General features: G+C 39.4%; 1 protein-coding gene across 3 annotated transcripts in view; it reads right to left on the reverse strand.

The window, feature by feature from the left end:
• WAPL (WAPL cohesin release factor) overlaps window positions 1-13,897 on the reverse strand; it is an 83,763-nt gene that overhangs the window by 39,968 nt on the left and 29,898 nt on the right. The window lies entirely within an intron of this gene.

Here is a 13,897-nt window from a genome sequence, read left to right on the forward strand (position 1 = left end):
ATTAGCATGAAGTCATCAGAGTATCAAGAAAACAAAGTTGGGGCCCCTGGGTGGCTCAGTTGTTAAGTGTCTGCTTCGGCTCAGGTCATGTTCTTGGGGTCCTGGGATCAAGCCCCACATTGGGTTCCTGTTCAGCCGGAAGCCTGCTTCTCCCTCTCATATTCCCCTTGCTTGTGTTCCCTCTCTCACTATGTCCCTCTTTGTCAAACAAAAAAACAAAGAAACAAACAAAAACAAACTTAAAAAAAAAAGAAAAGTCTAGGGGCACCTGGGGAGCTCAGTTGGTTAGGCACTTGACGTTGATTACAGCTCATGGCATGATCTTAGGGTCGTGGGATTGAGCCCCATGTCACACTCCACACTCAGTGGAGTCTTGAGAGTCTCTCTCTCCCTCTGCTCGCTGCACCCCCCCCACCACTCACATGCATGCACTTTCTCTAAAATAGATAAATAAGTCTTTAAAAAAAAGAAAAAAAGAAAGAAAGGAAAAGAAAGTTTAGTGAGTTTTCTGGATTTCTGAATCCTGAGCAATTCTAAATAAAATGTGTTACAAAACGGAAAAACAGGGGCACCTGTGTGGCTCAGTGGATTAAAATTCTGCCTTTGGCTCAGGTCATGATCCTGGGGTCCTGGGATTGAGACCTGCCATCAGGCTCCCTGCTCAGTGGGGAGTATGCTTCTTCTTCTACTCCTTCCCCCTATTTGTGATCTCTCTCCCTCTCAAATAAATAAATTAAATATAAACTTTAAAAAATGGAAAAACAAATTCCAAAAAATAAGTACGCTAATAAATGCAGGTACATACTCTTTGGCAAACTGTCAAATACATGTCAAAGTTCTCAGGCTCTTGATTAACCTATGGCTTCATTGCCTCATTTCAAACTTCATTTTCTGGGGAAATCAGTTATAAAAAATATTTTGAACCTTCAAACGTTAAAGGAGCTTGAATTAAAGAAAATGGAAAAGATTAATAGTACTTTCATTCCTTATTAAAACCCTTCTGGGGTCCCTAGGTGGCTCAGCTGGTTAAGCCTCTGAGTCTTGATTTCTGCTCAGGTTATGATTCCAGGGTTGTGAGACAGAGCCCTGTATCAGGCTCCACACTCAGCAGGGAGTCTGTTTGAGGTTGTCTCTCCCCTTCCCCCTCTATGGCTCACGGGCACGCACCCTCTAATAAATCCATCCATCTTTTTTTAAAAAAGATTTTATTTACTTATTTGAGAGAGAGAGACAGCGCGCAAGAATGTACGAGCCAGGGGTAGAGGGAGGGAGAAGCAGACTCCCCACTGAGCAGGGAGCCCAACGTGGGGCTGGATCCCAGGACCCCAAGATCATGACCTAAGCCTAAGGCAGATGCTTACCTGACTGAGCCACCCAGGCACTCCAGTAACTAAATCTTTAAAAGAGGTATGTGCCCTCTATCCCTACACTTTGAAGAGTTTTGATCAGGAAGGGATGCTGTACTTTGTCAAATGCTTTTTCAGCATCTATTGAGAGTATCATATGGTTCTTGTTCTTTCTTTTATTGATGTGTTGAAGAAAAAATCCTTTAAAAAAAAAACCAAAAAACAAAAAACCCACAAAACCTTTAAAATAAATAAATAAATAAAGTAAGTAAGTAAGAAAATACCTCCTAAGAATTAATCAAGAAAATAATTCACATTTTCCCATCTTTACATTATTCAGATCAACAATTTAAGTACCTCATTTACTATTTAAGTTAAATTCTATCTATATAAAGAGCTGACAGGGGCCTCCTGGGTGGCTCAGTTGGTTGAGCGCCTGACTTCAGCTCGTTATGATCTCAGGGTCCTGGGACTGAAACCCACGTATGGCTCTGCACTCAGCTGAGACTCTGCTTATTCCTCTCTCTCTCCCTCTGTCCCCACTTGTGTTCTCTGTATCTCTCTTTTTCAAATAAAACCTTTAAAAACCAAAACAAAAGATGACAGATGCTTCTGCTCTGAAATAAACACACTTGAGGAAATATTAAAGACTACCCAAAAGTTTCCACAGGAGGAAAAACATTCTTCCTTACCAGACAGCCTTTTAAAGAGACATTCTTTTTTTTATTTTCCAGCAGCAAGCACAGTGAAAACCAAGTAGTATACGTTGAATAAAAACAGGGATGTCTGGGTGGCTCAGTCAGTAAAGTGTCTGCCTTCAACTTGGGCCCTGATCTCAGGGTCCTGGGATTGAGTCCAACATGGGGCTCCATGCTCCAAGCAGGAGCCTGCTTCCCCCTCTGCCTGCTGCTCCCCCTGCTTGTGCTCTCTCTGACAAATAAATAAAACCTTGAAAAAGACAAAAAAAATCACAAAGAAAAGCCAACTAAAACTGAGCCTCTTCCAAACCCTGGATCAGCAAGAATATGTTCAAGCTTCAACAACTCTCTGTATCAATAACTGAGGAGCTAGCTATAAATGGGTAGCTGTGGCTTTTTACTTGCACAATTTGGGCAGTTTCAATAGCAAACCAATGGCTAGAGTCTCCTCCGCTCCCCACCACCGCCCCGCCCAGGCTTCACAGGTTATCTCAGGTTTCTAGTCCAAGAGATGTAGTAAATTTCATACTGCCATCTTGAAGACTAGATCCCAGGACGGTCAGTGGGTAAAATAATATGATGAAAAAATAAGCTGCTTCATGAGAATGAGTTAACTGCTAAACAAGGATACTGTGAAGGAACATCTGCTCTTGGGTAGGAGCTGGGACTACTTGTCCTTTAAAATCTCTTTAATTGTAGGGCGCCTCGGTGGCTCAGTGGGTTAAGGCTTCTGCCTTCCACTCAGGTCATGATTTCAAGGTCCTGGGATCAAGTCCTGCATCAGGGTCTCTGCACAGGAGGGAGCCTGTTTCCTTCTCTCCCTCTCTGCCTGCCTCTCTGCCTACTTGTGATATCTCTCTCTCTCTGTCAAATAAATAAATAAAATCTTTAAAATCTCTTTAATTGTAAGACTTTTGTTTTTAAGATATACAATTCATTTTATGAAACAAAAAAATGAGTTTATAAAACTATAAAGTTATACTTAACTTTAAAACTGCAGCTTTTGTTTCATTTTATGAAACAAAAAAAATGAGTTTATAAAACTATAGTTATACTTAACTTTAAAACTACAGCTTTATGTAATCTTAATACAACTAATATATAACCATGATTTACAGTGATAATCTAATTTTAATTCAATTATCCAGAAACCCACTAACCAGTGTCATACTGAATGAAAGAAAGGAGAAAAAAAAATAAAGCCCAGAATGTTCCCTGAGAGTCAGACAAAAGGTAGTGCCAGATGGGCCCAACACTAAACTACAGGAAAATTGTAAAAATGAAAATATAAATATTTGAGAACTGAAATGGAGACTGACAAATATGATTTGTTTTATCAGTGACCCAGCAGCAATCTTAACTAGCAAAAGAAGATGGCCAAAGTCCCAGATAATATATATCCCTCCAAGCACCAAAAATTAAGATGATTACACAGATAACGCCTTAAGAAAGAGAGCAGAAAAGCAGTTGAAGGAAACCTAGAAATCAAGTAAAAAGCACTGAAGGCAAAAAAAAAAAAAAAAAATGATCTAAGTGTATCAGCACATATATGACAACCACAAATAACAATTCAGGGAAACTATGCCTAGCTAACAAAAATAGGGTAGCACTTTTTACTTTTTTTTTCTTTTTAAGACTTTTTATTTATTTGAGAGGGAGCACAAGCAGGGAGAGCAGCAAGTAGTGGGAGAAGCTGGCTCCCTGCTGAGCAAGGAGCCCTGCAGGACTCAATCCAGGACCTTGGGATCAGGACCCTGAGATCATTACCCCAAGATCATTACCCCAGCTAAAGGCAGACGCTTAACTGACTGGGCCACCCAGGCACCCTAGGATGGCATTTTTTAAAGAGGAATAAAAAATTTTCAAGAAAAAAAGGCATCAAAATTGCCAAATGACCAATAAAACCATATAGTGAAACAGGCTTTGTTTTTAAAAATATTTTATTTATTTATTTATTTGACAGACAGACAGCGAGAGAGGGAATACAAGCAGGGGGAATGGGAGAGGGAGAAGCAGGCTTCCCCCCGAGCAGGGAGCCTGATGTGGGGCTCGATCCCAGGACACTGGGATCACGACCCGAGCCGAAGGCAAAGGCTTATTAACCCAATGAGCCACCCAGGGGCCCCGAGAAACAGGCATTTAAATACATATAGGTCCCAGCCTAATCCCTCAAACTCTTATCTTTAATTTTCTCCCTAGCAAGTTACAACTTTTCTGACCATTTCACTGTTTTGTTTTTGTTTGTTTTTAAGATTTTATTTGAGAAAGAAGGAGAAAGAAAGTGCAGGGGAAGGAGCAGAGGGGGAGGGATAAGCAGACTCCATGCTGAGCACAGAGCCCAACATGAAGCTTGATCTCACAACACTGAGATCATGACCTGAGCCAAAATCAAGAGTCAGGATGCTTAACCAACTGAGCTACCTAGGTACCCTCAATACATTCTTACCAGAAGTTTTCCTCACCCTTCTCATCTTGCTGCCATATGTGTTACCCTAGAGAACCCCTGATCCTGTTATGAACAACCCTTTTCTGTATCCCTGGTTACGTGCTGGGGAAGATTATTAGAGCAGCATGCTTTAAAAAGTTAATGTTTTCTAACATGGAGAGACTGGGAGAGGGAAGAGAGACCTCTTGGCTAGTTGCACTAAAACGGAGATGGCCTGTGTGGTCAGGAAACTGCGTATATACATGAGGATTGAAAAAATAAATACACTGAGGATAATGGAACCAGAGCTCTCACTATCAGCAAAGTGAAAATGTGGAAAGGCTAGAATAAAACATGGTGAGAGGTTATCAGTGTGAATTCATGGCTCTAAATATAGATACAAAATATGTGTGTGTGAGACAGATGCATATATTTACATACTTCCTAGCTCTGTGAACTCAAAGAAGGCCTAGAAGCAATGACAATGTAGAATAAGTGACCATACCTAGTCACCAGACCTTCATTTCTTTGTTTTTAAATTTTTTAAAGCTTTAGTTATTCAAGTCCTCTCTATGCCCAACATGGTGCTCAAACTCAGGACCCTAGACCTTTATTTCTAAATACCATTTTCCACTAAAAGAAAACAGGGGTCCTTAGATAAATGCTTGATTCCAGGACTGGGAAGGTATATGATGAATACTGAACATTTCAGTATGCCATTAAGTAAAGAAATTCAAGAACTGGACACATCAAAAAGCAGTCTGAAGAAACATCCAAATGCCAAATCTAAGAAAACTGGGCATTGAAAGAATGACAGTATTATCATTTAATAGTATTTAACAAATGATTGAATGAAACAGGAATCCATGTTCATATGGAGATAAAGAAATGATACATAAATATAAACATATAAATACACACAGTCTTACAGAGAAAAAGATCCGCCTTAAAGTAGAAGGCCAACTGCTAATAACTGCAGAAAGAATGACATAAACAGGAAAAAACATCCAACAACCATCATAGTAAAAAACTGATTTGGGCAAGAATGCTAAAACTAGTGGGTGAAACTTTGAGGAAAGCTGAGGAACCTGACAGACACCAAGGGATCAGTTAACATCAATAGTAATGGTACAAAGTGGCCAACTGTGTGCCACCTGATACGATGCAATGAGAACTCAGCATCTCTTCTGTGGTACTTCCAACAAATACATATAACCTAAATCACACATATATTGAGGGGCAACTACAAATACCAGCAGATCCTAACACTTTAACGATGTCAAAGTCATGGAAAGACCAGGAAAGACACAGATGTTCCACACTGAAGGAGAGTTGAGACTTGTCACAATTAAACACAACATGTGATTCTGGACTGGAGCACGGGCTCTTTATTTGGGAGAGAGGAGGGTTATCTTATGCCATAAAACCATTACTGAAGCAATTGGTAAAATATGAATGGGATCTATGGCCTAGACTATTTTATCAATGTCAAACCAATTTCCTGTGTTGATGGGAATGCTGCTGCTATAGAGTAAAGTGCTCTTGTGTTTAGAAAGTACAGACTAAGAGATTATGGAGTAATGGGCATCAAGTCTGCAACATGATTCTCAAGACACACAAACACAGCAATGAATGGGAAGGAAGTCCACTTTGACCCCCACAAGACATTCACAATGTCCACAGACATTTTTGGTTGAAGCAACTGGTGGTGGGGTTTTTTGGGGGGTTAGGGGGAGCAAGTTCTATTAGCATCTAATAGGTAGAGGCCACATGTGTTGCTAAATATTCTCCAATTTACAAGGGCCAACCCCACAATAAAGATTTATTCAGTCCAAAATATCTACAGTATTGGAGCTAAGAAAGCCAGACAGGTAGGGAAGGAAACTGTTGCCACCCCAAGCCAAGGGCTACCTCTTTGCACAGAAAGGAGGTCATTAGTGTCTTTAAATCTAATCAGATTAGAGAAGACCTAGATACTCCCACTGACCTATCAGCAACATGATGCTGTTTCTATTATAATGGAGAACTAGAACAACTGCTGAGAACATTTCCTACACCCACGTACTTAACCCCCCCTTCTTTTTTCTCTGGAGATTTGGGGGTAACCTACATAAAAATTCCTTTGAGAAATGAGCTTATCTATGTTTTTTTTTGCACAGATAACAAAATTCTTAATTTCTTATATATAAAACATCTATCATTTCCATTATATTAATTTATATCATTTAAATGCTTAAAATTTTAGCCTATTTATTTCCTCTATTCCTTTACACTCATCAAAACTCAATAGGCAAAATTTCTTTTTCTGTTTCTCAATGGCTTTCTGAAGTAGTCTTTTAGTGTCTTAAAGGCAAATGGATGACCTATTTCCTATGAGCTATTTTATACTGCTTAACTTCTTGTTGCTCTCTTCCTGAAGTAGGCTTCTAAATTCTTTACCTACATATTTCTGTGAGGGTACATATTTTCCACGGGATCTAAAACATTATTATTTTTATTAAAGTACAATAACACTTGGGTCAAAGTTTCATTTCTGAAAATTACCCACCTAAGTATTACTAACATATGTAAAGAAATTCTGATAAATTCTCACTTAAAATATTTTGGCAAATATTTCAGTAGGAGGTTAAAAAGGAAACTGAAACACTTAAGTGTTTTCTTCAGGAAATAAAATGTTATTTAGAACTTTGGTTTTAAGGCAGGGCTTTACCCATATTACATGTTTCAATGAAGTTCAATTTCATAGCTCTTTTGGCTTTATAAATTAGCAGTTTCTTAATTTTTCTCAGACATTAGCCATCACCAGTAAATAGGTCTTCTGCCTACTAGGTTATATGACCTAATTTACTTTAGGACAGAGAGATTGCTTCATAATCGGGTCAAGTACATGTACACTGCTGCCTTCTAAGCCACATTAGTAGCAAAGAAATGACTCCGATATTTAAGTTTAAAACTAAGCTAAAAAACCTGAACACAAATGAATACAAATGGATGTAAATGAGTATCAATTAACATAAGCATATAAGTATTTAAAAATTTGTGAACACATTACTATGACTTCATCCTCAATGAAATAATCTAAGGACAAAAAAACTGGAAAAACTTAAAATTCACTCAGTGTACTTATTGTTCATAATAATAGTGTTTTGGGACACCTGGGTGGCTCAGTTGGTTAAGCATCTGCCTTCAGCTCAGGTCATGATCCCAGAGTCCTGGGATCCAGTTTGACATGGGTCTCCTTGCTCAGTGGGGAGCCTGCTTCTCCCTCTCCCTGCTGCTCCCTCTGCTTGTGCTTTCAATCTCTAACAAATAAGCAAGATCTTAAAAACATTATAATAATATTGGTATTACAATTTTGAGAGTAATATATACTATAAGATAAAGCAAGTAAACTAGTACAAAATTCTGTAATCTTAAATTTGAAATGAAACTACCAAAATGAACTCACAGCTTATTTTTCAACATGTTTCACAGTTCTGTCCAACAAAAGAGCCTAAAAGCAATGAACACACCTAGCATCCAGATCTGGGTTTCTAAATACTATTCCCACCAAAAGAACCAAGGATCCTTGCATAAATGAATGCTTCCATGACTGAAACAGGTAAAACACAAGATGAGTCCCAGTCATCTTGTGTGCAGAAAGCATGGGAAATACTCAAAGATGATGGGGTTGGGGCACCTGGCTGGGTCAGGTGGTGGAGCAAGCAACTCCTGATCTCAGCCATGGTTGTGAGTTTGAGCCTCATGCCAGGTGCAGGTGTTACTTAAAAAAATAAAATCTTAGGGAGAATAAAAGATAATGCAGTTATAGCAAAAGGACACAAGAGATAAAAGGCTCACACAGGCCCAGTTTACTGTAGATACTTTTGTTTTTTTTGAGAGTAAGAACATGCCTGTGTGTGCTCAGGGGTTGGGAAGAGGGGCGGAGGGGAGGGAGCAAGAGAATCCCAAGCAGGTTCCATGCCCAGCATGGATCCTAACATGGGACTCCATCTCAGGACCCTAAGATCATGACCAGAGCTGAAATCAAGAATCAGACCCCTAACCAACTGAACCACCTAGGAGCTCCTGTAAATACATTTAAAAAGCAAAAAGTATTGAGTCTATACTGTAGGAAAGAGAGGAAGAGAGAGTGCAAGGTGGTGGGGAAAGGAGAATGAAAACTCTTTATAGAATCCCAGTTATTAAATATAGAAGAAAGAGCCATTAGAAAACTCACCCTTAAAAAAAAGAAAAGAAAACTCACCTTTCTACAACTGTCAGTGTAATAAATGATGCAGACAAAGATCAACAACGGATGCCAAAATGATGAAGTGAAAAAATAACGGGGAACTGGATATTTAGATGGTACCAAAGTAGCACCCAGAAGCTTACTTACTAAATTACAAAAGGCAAAACAGACCTTTATTGGACAGCTGGTGATCACAACATTCACTTGGTAGTCAATATTAAGAGCAAAATTACCAGGTGTTACGTAGCTTCTAATGTAAAGCAACATACAATTATCACTTTGACTTATTCTTGCCAAAATATGTTTAACCTGAATCTAATCAAGCGTATAGACCTAATTTCCAGTGTTCTATACCACTATATTACTTTATATTTTGTTAAGATTTTATTCATTTATTTGACGGAGAGAGCTCACAAGCACAAGCAGGGGGAGAGAGAGGGAGAAGCAGGCTCCCCACTCAGCAGGGAGCCTGAAGCAGGGCTTGATACCAGGACACTGGAATCACAACCTGAGCCAAAGGCAGACAGTCAACTGAAACACCCAGGCGCCCACCACTATACTACTTCAATACAATAATTACCTAAAGGATATCATCAGGAAAAAATCAGACAAACTGTGAATGTGGAAAATTCTACAAAACTAGTATCATGAGCTCTTTTTTTTTCTTAAAGATTTATTTACTTGACAAAGACACAGCAAGAGAAGGAACACAAGCAGGGGGAGTGGAGAGGGAAAAGCACGCTTCCAACCAAGCAGAGAGCCCCATGTGGGGCTGGGTGCCAGGACCCTGGGATCATCACCTGAGCCAAAGGCAGACGCTTAACAACTGAGCCACCCAGGTGCCCCTCATGAGCTTTTTAAAATAAAATCAGTGCCACAAGAATTTTCAAAAGACGAGAGGACTGTTCAAGACTGGAGATATAACAACTAAATGATTATGGTTTGGAAGAAAAATAAAAACACTAAAAGACAATTCAGAGATAGCTGGGATAAACAGAATATGGACTAAACATCAAATAATATCAAAGAACTGCTAATGTTTTTAAGAACTTTAATCATATAACCACAGCCAGGTATGTATGCTTAACAAACATATGTTATCTTGGGGCATCTGGCTGGCTCAGTAGATGGAGCGTGGGACTCTTGATCTCGAGGTCATGGGTTTAAGCCCCACACTGGGTGTAGAGACTGCTTAAAAATAAAATCTTAATTAAAAAAAAGAAGAAAGAAATGTATGTTATCCATAACTCTACAACTGACCAACTAACTTTCAAATAAGAAAAAAATTATATATGTGGTAGGGGGAGGAGATCACATATATGCCATTACATCAAAATATTAACTTGGAATCAATCTAGGAAGAGGGATATGGGTATTCATCAAACCGATCTTTTACATTTTCTATATATTTTGCCTTTTCATAAGAAAAAGTTGAGAGGGAAGAAAACAAAGCAAAATGTTATATCAGCAGTTCTCAAACTGTATGCTGGGGACCCATGAAACTCTTCCAACTATTTCACAATAATAATGTGTTATTGGCCTTTTTCACTGTGCTGTCATTCGTACAGATGATGCAAAAGCAATCGGTAATGGATAAAGCTCCACAGATACAAATGTAGTAATCCAAAGGGATACCTGCACCCCAGTGTTTATAGCAACAATGTCCTCAAGAGCCAAACTACTGAAGAGCCCAGATGTCCACTGACAGATGAATGGATAAAGATGTGGTATATACATACAATGGAGTATTTTGCAGCCATCAAAAAAAGTGAAACCTTGCCATTTGCAACCATGTGGATGGAACTAGAGGGTATTACGTTAAGCAAAATAAGTTAACCAGAGAAAGGCAATTATCATATGACCTCACTGATACATGGAATTTGAGAAATAAGGCAGAGGATCATAGAGGGAGAGAGGAAAAAATGAAACAAGATGAAACCAGAGAGGGAGACAAACCACAAGAGACTACTAATCTCAAGAAACAAACAGAGGGTTGCTGGGGTGGAGGAAGGTGGCAGGGATAGGGTGGCTGGGTGATGGACATTGGGGAATGTATGTGCTGTGGTGAGCACTGTATATTGTGTAAGACTGATGAATCACAGACCTGTACCCCTGAAATACATAATATATGTTAATTTTTAAAAAAGCTTTTTTTTAGGGGCACCTGGGTGGCTCAGTTGGTTAAGCAACTGCCTTCAGCTTAGGTCACGATTCTGGAGTCCCAGGATCAAGTCCCTCATCGAGCTCCCTGCTCAGCAGGGAAGGTGTCGCTTCTCCCCTCTGACCCTCTCCTTTATCATGCTCTCTGTCTCTCACTCTCTAATAAATAAATAAAATATATTTTTTTACTGCCATACACTTCAGTTTAAAAAATAAACTACCAGTTGTTTGTTTTTTTTTAAGATTTTATTTATTCATTTGACTGACAGAGATCACAAGCAGGCAGAGAGGCAGGCAGAGCGAGAAGGGCAAGCGGGCTCCCCAGAGAGCAGAGAGCTCAACGTGGGGCTCAATCCCAGGACCCTGGGATCATGACCTGAGCCGAAGGCAGAGGCTTTAACCCACTGAGCCACCCAGGCACCCAAACTACCAGTTTCATATAAGAAAAAGCCCTCAAGGGGCACCTGGGTGGCTCAGTGGGTTAAAGCCTCTGCCTTCGGCTCAGGTCATGATCCCAGGGTCCTGAAATCGAGCCCCACATCGGGCTCTCTGCTCCTCAGGGAGCCTGCTTTCTCCTCTCTCTCTCTGCCTCCCTCTCTGCCTACTTGTGATCTCTGTCAAATAAATAAATAAAATCTTTAATTTAAAAAAAAGACTACAATCTGTATAGTCCATACAGATTATATTCCACACTGCCCTGGCCCCTGGCCCCAGAGCAACTTTTGAAATTAGCATTAAACACTTTTTTTTTTTTTTTGGATGAGGGTTAGACACATGGGGGTATAAAAGTATAGCACAATTACTTTGAAATGAATCCCAATTAGATAAAAGAATAAAAATAAAATAAGGCTATAAGACTTGGCCTTATTCATTCCTGAACAAGCTTCTTCTGTTTAAAAGCAGTTCGATCTGCAAAAGATGTTAACAACCTGTAACTACCTTTTATTTATTTTTTTAAATATTTATTTGTTTATCAGAGAGAGAGAGCAGAAGTAGGGGTAGCAGCAGGCCAAGCAGGCAGAGGAAGAAACAGGGCTCCCCACTAAGCAGGGAGCCCAACTCAGAGCCAGATCCCAGGACCCGGAGATCATGACCTGAGCTAAAAGCAGACATTGAGACTGAGCTACCCAGGCATCCCACAACTACCTTTTAATAACAAAACTAACTAACACATAACATGTTATATAATTAAGTTTAAAAAGATTTAACTTATTTGGCATGGGGGGGGGGCAGGGACAGCAAGCACAGAGGGAGAAGCAGGTTGCCTGCTGAGTAAGGAGCCCAATGTGGGGCTCCATGCCAGCACAACCTGAGCCTAAGGCAGCGGCTTAAACGTCTGAGCCACCCAAGTGCCCAGAAAGGAATATTTTTTAATGAACAGGTAAAATCAAGTAAATTATTCTAAATACCACACTGGACCATATAAAAATGTCTTACATAATGCATTAGAATGAAGCTGGACCCTTAACTTATACCATATACAAAAATGAACTCAAAATGGATCAAAGACTTAAATATAAGACCTAAAACTATAAAATCCTTCGGAGAAAACATAAGGGAAAAGCCATATGACACCTGACTTGGCAGTGATTTTCTGGCAACAAAAGAAACAACAAATTAGGAGTTCACTGAAATTAAAAACTGTGATCAAAGCACACTATCAAGAGAATGAAGAGACAAGTCACAGAATAAAGGATCTATGTGCAAATTGTTTATCTAATAAATTAGTATTTAGACTATGTAAAAAACTCCTATAATTCAACCAAAAGACAACTCGACTCAAACATGTACAAAGGACTTGAATAAATATTTCTCTGAAAAGGTATACAAAATGACCAGTAAGTACACAAAAAGATGTTCAACATCACTAGTCAGGGAAATCAAACCACAATGAAATACCATTTCATACCCATTAGAATAGTTATTAAAATTTTTTTAAAAACCCATAGGGGTGGCCTGTGTGGCTCCGTTGGTTAAGCTCAGCTTAACGTCAGCGGAGGTCTTGATCTCAGTCAGAGTCATGAGTTCAAGCCCTACACTGGGCACCTAAAAGCAAAACAGGGCACCTGAGTGACTCAGTCATTTAAGGGTCTCTCAGTTTGGCTCAGGTCATGATCTCAGTGTCCCGGGATGGAGCCCTGCATCAGGCTCCCCACTCAGTGGGGAGTCTGCTTGTCTCACTCAGCTCCTACCAGCATTCGCACTCTTACTTAAGAGAGAGTAAGTGTGCTTACTCTCTCTCTCCCAAGTAAACAGATAAATCTTTTAACACGAAACAAAAACAAAAAGCAAAATAAAACAAACCACAGAAAATAAGTGTTGGTGAGGACATGGAGAAAATGGAACCCTCATGCATTGCTGCAGGCGGTAATGTAATAAAATGGTTCAGTTAAGGCGGAAGAGTCTGACAGTTAAACACAGACCTACCCTAGGTCTCAAAAATTCTACTCTTAGATAGATATCCGAAAGTACTGAAAGCAGGGGCTCAAACAGCCAAAAGGTGAAAACAACCCTAATGATGAATAAACAAAATGTGGTATATACAAAGTGTCCTTCTAAAAGAAGACACAGGGAAAGAGGGAGAAGGCGGCCATGTGACAGAGGTAGATACTGCAAGTTACTCAGCACAAGCCAAAGAAGACCTGGAGCCACCAGAAGCTGAAAGAGGCAAGGAAGGATTTCTCCATAGGGGCTTTGAGAAAGCACAGCCCTCCCAACATCTTGATTTTGGATTTCTGGCATGCAGAACTGTGACAGAATAAATATGCTTTAAGACACAAAAAGGTTAAGTATTTTATGATTCCACTTATATGAGGTAACCAGAATAGGCAAATTTTGCTGGAGATGATATGTTTTGTATACGATAATGGGATGGTTACAAAACACTGTGAATGTATTTAATATTACTGAACTGCACATATAATAAAAACTATGTTAGGTATATTTTGTACACTTCAAAAAATGGTTACATATAAAAAATTGACTTATATCCCTTGGAAGATAAATAAATTTACTAGTAATTTTCAAATTAAAAAAA

The sequence above is a fragment of the Mustela erminea genome, chromosome 14 (genome assembly GCF_009829155.1).
Source record: "Mustela erminea isolate mMusErm1 chromosome 14, mMusErm1.Pri, whole genome shotgun sequence".
Classification (NCBI taxonomy): Eukaryota; Metazoa; Chordata; class Mammalia; order Carnivora; family Mustelidae; genus Mustela; species Mustela erminea.